The sequence below is a fragment of the Cebus imitator genome, unplaced genomic scaffold (assembly GCF_001604975.1).
Source record: "Cebus imitator isolate Cc_AM_T3 unplaced genomic scaffold, Cebus_imitator-1.0 Scaffold205, whole genome shotgun sequence".
In the NCBI taxonomy this organism is placed as follows: Eukaryota; Metazoa; Chordata; class Mammalia; order Primates; family Cebidae; genus Cebus; species Cebus imitator.
The window spans coordinates 3750856-3764057 of NW_016107520.1; positions in this window are offsets into that span (position 1 = coordinate 3750856).

The following is a 13202-nucleotide window of genomic DNA, read 5'->3' on the forward strand; positions in this document are numbered from 1 at the left end:
TAGCATGGACAAACATGGAGAAGCAGGGCTAGTTTGTATTGCTTGAGTTTCATGAAGAGCACCATACAACTTTTTGAGTAGACACGGCAAGGTGTGGGGGATAAGGGTAGAGAGAACACCGTGTTGTGGAAGGAGTTGTAAAATGGACAGTCAAATCTAGGAGGCAAGAAGCTTGACATCGTGGAAACCAAGAAAGGACCCTCAGTCTTCAGTCATCTTTTCTCAGTGTGGAAAGCAGACCTCATTCTCTGGTTGCCTTCCATAATTGGAGCCACCACGTGTTCAACTGGGAAAGAAAGTTGACCTGGGATTCTGTAAAGAAGGAAAAGCACGTGCTCAGTGTGACTCAGTGATGTATAGATGTGGAAAGAACACACAGCAATTAGTGTGACAATAAAATGGCTGACCATAGCATACACCAAAATTCAGGTGTAAAACATGGTTAAACCCACAGTCCCCCATATGAATTAGCCTATAAAGACCCTTGGAACATGTGATGAAAGATGTCTGTTAATCATAGCACACACGGCTTGTATTGCCAATCTTTACTAGAATCTTCTGACATAGATATTCTTATTGCCTTCTATTATAGACAAGGACACTGAGGCACGAACATGTTAAGTGCCTTTCCAAAAGGCACATGTGGAGAGGAGATTGAAGGAGCCTACCCTCAGCTCCTGAGGTCTTCATCTCAGTGCTGTTCTGCCTCTTTTTTAAATCACAGAAGGATCAAGTTTGAAAAGATTTGTTTTAGGATCTTCACATTTTAGAGGAGGGAACTGCGATCAAAGGAGGTTGGACGTGCAGTTGATATAGAGCTCAGGTTTAATGCCAGAATTGGGACTTTGAATCCAGTTGTTTTTTTATCCAGCAGAAGGGGCAGTGACCATAAAACCATGTTATTGTTTCTAAGAGTTTTAGTCTGTTATCTGCGCTATGGATACATTTTTTTTTTTTTTTTTGGAAATGGCCTTCCTTATTCTATGGTAAGTTCTGCCTCTTCCCTCTTTTCTTCCTACTCACTTCTGTCCTTTCACCCCTCTCCAAGTCCTCTTCTCTGCTCCATCTTTCCTCTTCCCCTTCCTTCTCCCTCCCTCTACTTCCCTGTTACTTCTGCTTCTTTTTTTATTTTTTCTGAGATGGAGTCTTGCTCTGTCACCTAGCCTGGAGAGCAATGGTGCTTGCGGCTCACTGCAACCTCTGCCTTTCAGGTTCAAGCAATTCTCCTGCCTCAGCTTCCATGTAGCTGGGACTACAGGCATGTGCCACCACAATTGGCTAATTTCTGTATTTTTAGTAGAGACGGGGTTATACCATGTTGGCCAGGCTGGTCTAGAACTCCTGACCTCAAGTGATCTGCCTGCTCTAGCCTCCTAAAGTACCAGGATTATAGGTGTGAGCCAACTGCACCTGGCCCAATTGTGCTTCCTGAATACCTTTGTGGCATACAATTATTTTTGTCTGCATTTATTCCTCTCTTTGTCTAACAGTACAATTTCCTATGTTTTAATTATTCTTCTTTAATCCTTTGACAGTTTTCAATTTTAATCCATTGAACCTGCCATTAAAAATGTAGCAAACTATAGAACTGATGTGGTTCCTGTTATTGAATGTCTTTAGCCCTTTTGTAATACTGGGGCTCAGGGGTTCAGGGGAGCCTTCAGTTCCCCTGAGAGGACATTTTTCCAGGTTCTTGGTCTATCACTCCCCAAGAATGGGAGAGGATACCACGGCGCAGTGTGCAGTAAAAGTGAATGCCGTACTCAAAAGTGTTTGTAGAAAGTGATTTATTCAGGTAGAGAGAAAGAGAGCAAGTAACAGCTAACTCTCATGCTGAGCGAGAGAATCCAGACAGATAGAATACAGGAGAGGAAAGCAGCTTCCACACTGAATGGAAGGGAATAGAGGGAGAGATGGAGTTTAGGAAGGGAAGACAGGCTTCCACGAGAAAGTGTGGAAGGGGACTCCAGAGGGAAAAACCCAGGAGGAAGATGGCTTCCACGAAGGAAGTGTTCGTGGAAGGGGAGCCAAACATGGAGTCCAAAGGGATGTGGAAGAAGGGGACTTTTAACCTGGGATGAACCCCACCTTCTCTAAGACCTCTGGCCAATGAAAGGAGTTCCTTAGAACTTCTGCTGGAGTGATTGACTTTTTGATTCTTCCCACACCTGCGAAAATTAAAACAGAGACCGTTAAATCTCCTGGTTGGAGAGAGATGGGAGAGGGGCATGGCTCTGGGAAGTTCTTGCCCTTAAAACTCCCCCCCTCTGTGGACCCGGAAAGAGAACACCTTCCCTCGCTTTCAGCTCTTATGTGTTAACCATTGCTTCATAATCTTTAAATGTGCCTGGGCATTGCCCATCCTGGAAGCTAGACACCACACCTGTGTGAGTCCACATGTGGCGCAGGGGAGCTTCTCTGTAATCCTTTCTGTGGGGGTGTTGTGGAGAATAATTAAAACACAGTGCTATTCTTTGTGACAGTTCTCACTAAAAAAAAAATGAGAGCTGTTAAGCAGAATCATCAATGCAGATTTAACTGTGACGTTTTACTGGGCTTAGTCAATTATAGTTTCTATATTGTACCCTTTATTGTCTACAACTTTAAAATTTCTTGACAGTAAGTTTTCAGAAAGGCAGGCTTTACTCAACAGGAAATCTATTTTCTGGTTAAAAGTTACAAATTAGGCTTCTTTAAAAACTAATTCTCCCCAGTGTTCTGGTGTAAGAAGTGTTTACTAAATAACTCAGTGACTGGATCCAGATACTCACTGCCGTTAAACCGTCTACTTAGTTTTGTTATTGTCATATTCCACATATCCCCTTAAGCTTTCTTTTACAAAATCATCATACACTTCAAGAAGGACCAACCAGAAGAACCATGATGCAGATGCTAGGAAGGGAGTGGGAAGTGCTCTTAAGCCCAGAAATCCCATTCAGCTGGAAACAGAGACGTTCCCTGCCCTACGGGGTCAGATTCCTACACGAAATGAAAGATTTTCAAGAATTTCTTGGTGGAACCAAGTGGTAGATTGTCAAAGGAATTTGTTTATTTGTGTGGGTGTGGCAAGCAGAGCACATATGAGGACTCCTCCAGTACATCTTCTCCAGTACATCTTTGGGAGTGATAATTAAAAGCAACAACTCAACTGAGGCTGGCCTAGTGACTGAGCCATCTCCATTTTCCACCATTGCCACTCAGTTCTTCTATTACCTAGTTAATTCTGCCTCCAAAGTATTATGTTGGTGCATAAGTAATTGCAGGTTTTGCCATTGAAAGTAATGACAAAAAATAATACATTTTAAGTCCATGTCTGTCCACTCCCCTACTCGAGCCCAGCCCCCATCTCTAACCTAGTGTCATTCCTCTCTAGGAGTCTGTCTACACAGGACAGCCAGAGGGTCTTTTTTAAAGCATACACTGGGGCTTTTCTGGTGTGCTAACTCCCCCAGGGGTTTCCCATTGTTCTCTGGTTAAAAGCCAGTGCTGGGTGTGGTGGTCCCAGTAATTTGGAAGGCGAGGCAGGAAGACTGCTTGAGCCTAGGAGTTCAGAACCAGTCTGGGTAACACAGTAAGACCTTGCCTCTAAAGAAAAAAAAATTTAAAGCCAGACTCTCCCAGAGGCCAGGTGACCTCTCTCAGCAGCCTCTGACCTTTCCATTCTACCACCAGCCCTCCAGGCTCTGGCCACCTTGGCCTAGATGCTCCGCACTCTTTCCCACCCCTGATCTGTGTACCTGCTGCTGTCTGTGGCCCGAACATTTGTTATTTCCACTTAGGTTCTTCTCCCTTGGTTCTTAGCTTCCCTGTCACCTCCTCCGAGAGCTGCTGAGCTCTCTGTCAGTCTCTGCCCCACTTTCTTTTTCTTTCTTTCTTCCTATGTCCTTCCTCCTCAGCACTTTCCACAGAATGAACTTTGCACTTTTTTGTACCTCAGGCCCCTTGTCTGCCTCCCCTGCTGTAATGGAAGTGCCCCCCCGCCCGCCGCCCCAGAAAGTTCTTGCCCTGTTCACCCTTGTTCTTCTGTTATGTCTTTAATATTTAGTTAAATAAATAAACATTTGTTGAATGAATTCATTTCCAGCCTTCCAGGTTTTGCAGCTGATCTTGATCCTCTCCCAGAAATGTAATGTGGCACCCCTGTCTAGCTGGGAATTTGCATGTTAAAGGAGGGTGTTTGGAGAAGGTTGGTCTAGTGTGATGAGCTGGAGAATGTCAGGGTTTTTCGGAGGGACATTATCTAGGGTGAGGGGCTGCCTGGGGCCTTTCTACATTGACTCAGCCCCCTCCTTTAGGCTGCGGGGATCTTCTTGTGGCTGGTGAACACCCTTCATTCCCTGCTTCTCCCTCCACCCAGCCAACCACAGTGGACATGGCCATTTTCCAGGTTCTGTGCTCACACGCACTGGGCTTTTTCACTTGAGGGAATGCTTTGTGATAACTTAATGTGCTGAGGATGTGGACTTCACGAAAACAAAAACAAACACAGTGACATCCACATGTGTGCTGAGCTTCTGGAGCACATTGCCTATTTTCCTTATTTGGGTCTTAGCATAAACTGCCCAGGTAGACAGACAAAGAGAGAGAGAGACAGATGAGTATTATCCTCAATTTGATCATGAATTCTTTGAGGGCAGAAAATCTTATACTGCTCTATATTTTCCAGTCCTGAGAATCTTACATATATTTCATTTCTTTAAACCTCAGTTATCTCAACTCTAAAATGGGGACAATAATTGCTCTGGTCTGTATGCTTGTGTCTCTCCAAAATTGATATGTTAAAATCCTTAGCACCAAGGTGATAATCTTAGGAGGCAGGGCGATTGGGAGGTGATTAGGGCATGAAGGGGAACTCTCCTGAATGGGATTAGTGCCTTTATAAAAGAGGCCCCAGCGAGCTGGTTTGTTCTTCCACCATGTGAGGACACAGCAAGAATGCACCATTTGTGAACCAGGAGACAGGCCCTTGCCAGATACTGAATACTACCAGCACTTTGATCTTGGACTTCCCAGTCTCCAGAACTGTGAGAAATAAATTTCTGTTGTTTATAAGCTACCAAGTTGATAGCATTTTCCTATAACAGCCTGTATGGAATAAGACAATACTATTAATTTTACAAAGTTAGTGCAACGATTAGGGATAATGCTTGACAAGTCTACCTCGTGCTATGGGCTCTCAGCAAAAAGCTAATTTGATCTTGTTCTCTCATTACTCAACAAGTACTTAGTGTGGACCTCACTGGGGATATGGTAGAACAGACATGGCCCTTCTGCCTTTGTGGACTTACAGTCCTGGGAGCTTATGAACAGGGGCCCTGGTCACCCATCCTGGCTGGGCCACTTGTTAGCTGTGCATCTTCTCTATTTCCTCATTTCTAAAAAATAGATTCACCTTCATGGGTTGTCGTGAGGATTAAAGAGATAGTATTTGAAAAGTGGTTAGCCACATTCCTGGGTATGGAAAGTACTGATGTTTATATTCTATTGCTGTTACATGGCAGGTGTTGCTGCAGGGTCAGGTGGGTTTCCTGCTGCTTTCCTGCTCCTTCTCCCTTCAAGAGCCACTGGGATTCCACCATTCCCAAGGACATTAGGTGGATCAAAATCAGTCCAAAAAGCACAATCAGCAAGGCCTCAGACCTTTGACTTGTGACCTAAATATATATTTTAAGCAGGCATTTGAAAGAATAGTTTTTGGCCAACAGCAGCATTTATGTAGACATAATTAGAACACAGTGTCCTAATTCTCCAGGAAACTGGTGACATCTGTCCTGAATTCATATCTGCCCAGGGAACTTGGGTGAAAGGTATGTGTATGGGTGGTGGTTAAGAGGGGTTGACCTGACTTTGGAGGATGGCTTTGCCCTTCTGATTCCTCCAGTGGGAATTCATAGAAAAGGGCAGGGCCCCTGGCCTTCTGGAATGCAAGCCAAGAGTTCACAGAGGGTCATGGGTTCCAGAGTGAGGAGTGGGTCCTTCCCTAACACATGCCTGGCAGTTAACTCATTGCTAAGAATGTGGCTTTGATGGAAACTCTCAAGAATGCTGAAAACATGTTTCAAAGATAATTCATTGTTTTCTCTAAATATGAAAATAATGCATCTTATTGTAGAATATTTGAAACACTCATAAAACTATTGAAAAGAAAAATGAAAATTGTTCCTCATCCTACCACTAAAACACTCTTGTATGTTGAGCTCTTGTATGGACTGTATTGTGGCCCCCACAAAAAATTCATGTTGAAGTCCTAACCTCTAGCACCTCAGAATATATAACCATATATGAAGATAGGTTCTTTAAAGGGGTAAGTAACTTAATATCAGACCTTAATCCAATATGACTGTTGTCCTTATAACAAGAGAAAATTTGGATGTAGAAGCAAAGAGAGAGACAGTAATTTGAGAGAGAGGGACAAGACAGCCATATAAAGCCACCAAGTTGGGCTGGAACAGATTCTACCCTCACAGCCCTCCGAGGGAACCAACCTTGCCTACAGTTTGATCTTGGACTTCCAGCCTCCAAACTGTAAGAAAATAAATTTTTGTTGATTAAGCGATTCTGTGGTACCTTGCTATGACAGTGCTGGCAAAAAATGTAGCCCCATTTTTTCCCCCATGCATATACAGTTAATAATTTACATCATTTTATATATTCAGCTTTGAATCCTGTTTTTTATTTAATATTTTATTGTAATCATTTCCCAAATCATTAATTTTTTTGTGAATTTATGTTTCTAGCTACAGAGGATTTCATTGAATGGCTGCGGCACCATCTCTTTAACCATTCATACAGACTTGGATGGTTTTTGAGAGAGAGTTTGAAGGTGGAGAGCATTGTAGAGAAAACTTTTTTTCTCCCTTGGTTGAATCTACTCTCCATTGTGAGGCGCTTAATTTCCTAACAGATACAGTCAAATGAACCTTTTATATCTGAATTATACAGTTTGACATAGTTTAGCTAAAGTGTTCTAGGGAGTTTTTTAAAAAGACATAAAGGCTTAGGGCTGATGCTTGAAAGATGAAAATGAATCACTCTTTGTCTCTGAAAAGAAAAGAGAGATGAGATAAATGACAAAGTTCCTGAGCTCCCCTGAAGAGGCAGCAATGAGAATTCATGTTGCAATGACTATGACCTTGTGTGTCCCTGCTGTGTGGCTTCTCAGTCACAGACACAAAAATGCTTTTCAGAGTTTGGTCCTTTGAGCTTAAGTCCAATGAAGCCCATGGGTACATATAAACTGAAAAGCAAATGCTGTTACACAGTTGGAGGTGTACTTGGAACTTACTGGAACAAGGTTTCTTTGAACAGAAATTTTATTTCTTCCCTCCCCCTTCACATCATCACCATAGTTATTCATCTTCATCATCTCACACTAATTCCCGTGTACTCTTAGGAAACAATGGCAGCAGTGACTCACATGTTTTGCTTTTATTTCATGGCGACTTATTTATAGCTGTTGTACTCCTGGAAGGTCGATGACTAGAGAGAAGCAAGACCGTCCCTGGAATCTATCTGAATAAGAGAGATGATATTGACTGAATTAAAAAGTTAAATTTAAAAGATAGAGATATAAGCAAGTTGTTTTTTTTCCTCTTCACGTTTTGATTTCAGGCCAATTGTTCCAGTCTGGTTTCTGCCTCCCACGGCTGTCTCTAGTGCATATGTGAGAGTCAGAGGGACTGGATCTTATATTTATACTGATATAAATGGAAGCAAAGTATGGGTTATAGTTAAAGAAGGGGAAGTCCAGCTCTTTGTAACTATCCTTTCAAATAAACCTGTGTTGCACTCTTGTCCCCAAACCAAACCATACCAAGGGAAAACACCACCCCACCAGTGCCGAGTGGAAATTTTCTCTCTGAGCATGCACCTCGCCAGATGGTAGGAATTGTACACATGATGTGTGTGACTGAGTCTTTAATGCCTAACATGTTTGCTTGCACATTTATTGAATGGAACTCAATTTAAATCTGAGAACAAGAAGAGGGAATTCTATTTTGTGCTTGAGAATATTCAAACTTCAATGATTATTTTCACTTTTCATGTAGTGACTTCGAATAAATGTACTGTGTCCATATCCAAAGGGTGTTTTTTTTTCCCTTTCAAAATGTTCATTTATATATTGGGTTGTTCTCCATGCAAAGCAAATAGGTAGAGCCTGTTCATATAGTGCAGATGAGGAAACAGAAGCATAGTAAGCTTGTAGACTTGGATGAATCTCATACAAGGAATCAGGGGCACAAGTTGGAAATTAATAAAAGACCCCCTTCCTATCTAATTATTCCAATCACCAGCCTATATATCCTCCCACACAATCTCAGATTTTTCCTTTGGACATCAAACTGCAGATACTGTTCCCACCTATTCCATGTGACTCTATCAGGTAGCTTCAGCAATAGTTCATGAATGACAGTCTTGATGATCACTGCATTCTTCAGAAGAGATGGGACTGTGCTTGGTACAGCTACCTTGCAAAGACCCTGTGAATCCTATCTCCTAATAGTAGCTGTTTGGTTTGTCATTCCTGGTAGGATGCTTTCTGGGTGTCAAGGGTCCTTCAGAGGACCTGCCCACTTCTAGCTTCTGCAGTGGTCTTGGCCATAGAGCAAGGCTTTCCTGACTGTCTCTGCCACCTGGAATTTTCATCCTGGGGAGCTGGTCATCTACCATGGAAATACATTTTGTTCCCTTTGAAGACAGGAGGGATAATAACCATAAAAAGCAGCCAGAATAAAAAAAAAAAGGTAATTAAGGAGTCAGCTTAATTTCAGCTATTCTATCGTAATTAAGCAGCACAGTAAATGTGGATTAAGCTTGTTACAATCATGTGGTTTGGAGAGTGATGGATCATCTAGAAGGAGGACCAACGGGAAGATAGAAGCAGGACTCTTCAACTGAAACCACCTTCTATTAGTAATCAACGTGCGACAAGTCAAGCAAAATATTTGCCTTTAGCAGCTAGACTATTTGGGCTAATTTATGTAAAAACTTTAACAGGATAGCTACACCTAAGATCACTGTTTATTTTTGCTAGGCAGGTAACTCACCATCCTTTAAGAGGCAGTATAACAGAATGGTTTTAGTGATGGATTCTGGAAGCAGAGTGCATGGATTGGAATTCTAGTTCTATCCTCTTTTCATTGTATAATCTTGAACAAGATATTCAGTCTCTATATGCCTCATTGACCTCATCTTTAATAAGGAATATAGATATTAGCAGTTCATAGGGTGTGGCTTCAATGAGTTAATATATGTAGCATGCTTAAAAGAATGTCATAGTAAATATGCCCTATGTAGTAAATACTCTATTGTTTTCGCCTATTATTATTGCAATTGTTTTCACCATTCTTCTGGTGTATCATATGGAGCTATGTGTGTGTGTTTCCTTGTGTGTACTCCATAAACTAGGAGTCTGTTTGTAGCATAGCCATGGAGCAGACGATTTTGAAAATGGAATTAAATCAGGAACCCAAAGCATTAAATCATGCAACTGTTTTAGTATGGGCTTCTTTTGCAGAAACTTAAAAAAGAATCCTTTTAAAAATTAAAAAAATATACATTTAATTTATGTATATATACAGCAAGGCCCTATCTATATCATATATATACCAATATAAATGGAAGCTCCATATATATATATATATATATCTATATATATGCATTCTTCAGAAGAGAAGGTACAGTATATTTTTCTATATATGTGTGTGTGTGTGTATATATATATATATATATATATGTATGGTCTTGCTCTGTTACCTAGGCTGGAGTGTGGTGGTGTGATCACGGCTCACTGCAGCCTTGACCTCCTGGGCTCAAACAGTGCTCGCATCTCAGCCTTCTGAGTAGCTGAGACTACAGGTGTGCACCACCACTCCTGGCTAATTTTGTTTTCAATTCTTATTAGAGACAGTGTCTCAATAAGTTGTTCAGGCTGCTCTCAAACTCCTGAGCTCAAGCAATCCTCCAGCCTTGGACTCCCAAAATGCTGGGATTACAGGCATTAGCCACTATGCCTGGCTAAGGCAGAGTTCTTTAGCAAGTGGCTTTAAAGTTGTTAGGACCTCCTGTCCCCAGACATTTCTGTGTTTTGTATCAATTAGCTTCTTTCGTGGCAAGCTGACAATTTTCTGACTATCTTCTCTTGTGAATATACTTCTATGTAATTGAGCTGGTCTTACATAAAATTGTGATATTGATCAAGTTTGTATTCCAGTTGCCTTAGCTCCTTTTTGCCATTTATTTCCTCACATCACCTCTTCCCTCTATCTTGTGAGGGAGTCTGGGCTGTACAATGGCTCTCCAGAGCCCTTTGAACCATTTCACTGACGTCTTCCTATTTCATGGATCTTTCATTTCTCCAAAGTTGTCCCATCATTTCTTCTTTAATCCGTCAGAGCCTCATGTCCATAGCGTAGCTAGAAATGTCTGCCTTATTCCAAATTTCAGATCCTGACTCGATTTATATCTGGTTCCACTGACCTGTTTTCCAGTCTGGGCTTTGGCTTCCCTTTCTTCATATGTTAGGGCTCAGGGTTCTAACATTTTATTGAGTTAGAGGTAGGTATGGGCTAGATCAGGAAAGTTATGGAAAGGGCTCTCTGAATGTCACTGAGGCTGATTGCTTCTGATGGAAAAGGACTGGGGCCAGATGGATTTCTCAATATGAAGAGCGTGAATTCTTTGGGAATTGAGGAAAGCTGGTCAACATTACAGTGGGACTGGAAAGGGCCATTTTTAAAGGAGAATCTGTACTTTCCAACCACAGCTGCTTAGTTCAGAGAAATCTGCTCTTAGCTGTGTAGGAGAATTGTTTCCAGTGAATGAGTTCAAGGGAACAGACAGGCCCATGGAACAACACGCCTCCAGAGAAGTTAATTATTAAGACCCAAGGGAGTTGAAGAAGGCAGGGGGCAGCACAAAGGCCAATGGTCAGATCCTCCTTCTATGCAGTTCCTGGGAAATCATTTCTTAACTTCCAGGCTGAATTTGAAGTTGAAGTCATAGTAGGAAGCTAGCCATGTGCTGCTTTGGAGAGATGGGGTGAGAGGGTCCTGGGTGGTGGGAAGAGAAGAAAGGTGGAAAGAAGAGTAGTGAATTTAAAGTATGCAATAATAAAACTACAACTCAAAGTACTATTAAGAATGAAACCAAAGCAAACAGGCAAAAAATAATAATAATAAAATATGCAATGCAAGGTCATATCTGGATGAAGCTTTGCTAATAAGGCAAGTCAGGATGCCCCATCTCTGCCTGAGTGTCTTCGCTCATGTTACATTCAGGGATGCCAACTTGGGGAGGATCACGGCTCATGAGTACGAGCCTCTGAATGGGTTTTTTTCTCATTACTAGCATGTAGTAGCCTGACGAAAGGTGCCATCTGTTTATCTCATTGAACTGTACCAATTGTGTGATGAAAGAGGTTTTAAGATGGGCATGTGCTAGACTGGAACTCATTCAGAGCAATGCGGTGTATGCCAGTTGCTAATGTCACCTGACCGGACAAGGCAAATGATAACATGACCCTTTCCCTCCCATCCCCCATCCCAAGTGGAAAGGGATTCCAGTTTTCAATAGGAGAAGATAAATCAAGGATTAGTAACTGCAACACAGGGGCCAAAGAGGATGTTCAGGGCAGAATCTACTGGAACAGATCCCTCTCTTTATCTCTTCTCCACCAACAAGATCTTGAGTCACTGCATCACACCCTCTGCCAGAGGATGCTGGGATCATGTTGGCCTCCCAGCCCAAGCCACATCCATATTTCTCATCTTACCTCTGCCCAGGGTTGAGCAGATGGTGTTAAGAAAACTGGCTTATAATCTGAAGAAAAATAAAACTAGAGGGTCTCATACAAATATGGACCCTAGGTGGATTAAGGACTGAAACGTGAAAGATCAAAGTATGAAGCCAACAAAAGAAAATGTAGGATCATATTTTAGTGACTTAGTGGTAGGAACATATTTCTTAATAAAGATCCAAATAAAACAGATTATATAGCAAAACATTGAGAAATATGATTATATAAAATTAAGCATTTCCAAGATATACTACTGTGACCAGCCAGAGAAAATTCTGTTTTCAAAGAGCTCATGTGATTAGGTCATTGTCACCCTGATCATCTCCATATTTTAAGGTCAACTGTTTTGGAACCTTACTTAAATCAGCACTGTCCCTTCACACAGCACCTAGATTAGTGCTCCTTTGCATGATTTGGAGATGTGTCTACTCCAGGAGCCTGGAATCTTGGGAGCTATCTTGGAAATTGACAGATCACACTGACCTAGGGATCAGAGAGTTTTTTTTTTTTTCACCATTCTTGTTTTCTTGGAGATGGTTTCACATTTATTTGTTCATTAGTGTGTCTATTAAATAATTCCTAGTCTGCAAAGATCTTATCTTCATTTTAAAACTTGATTTGGCTTGGGAGTAAATATGTCATAGTATGCACCACAAGGAATCTGATATTGGCATGAATATAAAAAGTGGCGGGTAGGTTTGCTATAAAGGAAGCCAATTTAGGCTTATCTAGCTGAAGTAAGTGTTTCAAACACCACACAAACACCATCTTCTTGTGGGTGACTTGACTTTGTCACACTGCCTCATCTGTTCCCCACAGCCCACCAAGTGTAACGATATGTTCTCCCAAGATGGGGTTGATGTCATTCTCAACTGGTTTTGGAGAATAGTTTTTCAGTTGCATTTTGCAGGCCCTCCTAGCCTGGGGCTGTTTTCCTGCCCCTGGGTATGCCCAGCCTTCTGCATCGTCTCCTGCTAACACTGTCCTTGGCTTGAGATCAGAAATGCAGTCACCTTACTGTAAAGAAGAAAGATCTTGCCTGAGATGTCAAGGTTTCCTTCTGAGTCCGTTCTCAAGAGTTGTCAAACAAGAGCTACAGCTCTTTCCTGCAAAGTATTCCTTTTGGAAATGCATGGAGTATAAAATATCAGGTAAAGGGAAAGCTTCATGAAAGCAGAGTGACTTGAGAATTCATCTGTTTACTTCCTTTATTCAAAGATTGATATTATTATTATTTAAATTTTTTTTCTGGGTATATAGTGGGTGTGTAAAGGTATGATATTAGTAATTACTTACCTTATGCTATTGCCATTACTTGCTTTTGTGGCTTTCCAGAGAAATAGGTAAGAGTAAAAAGGCACATGAAAAATGAAGAAAAAGCCCTTTGGCATTCAGAATTTAGATT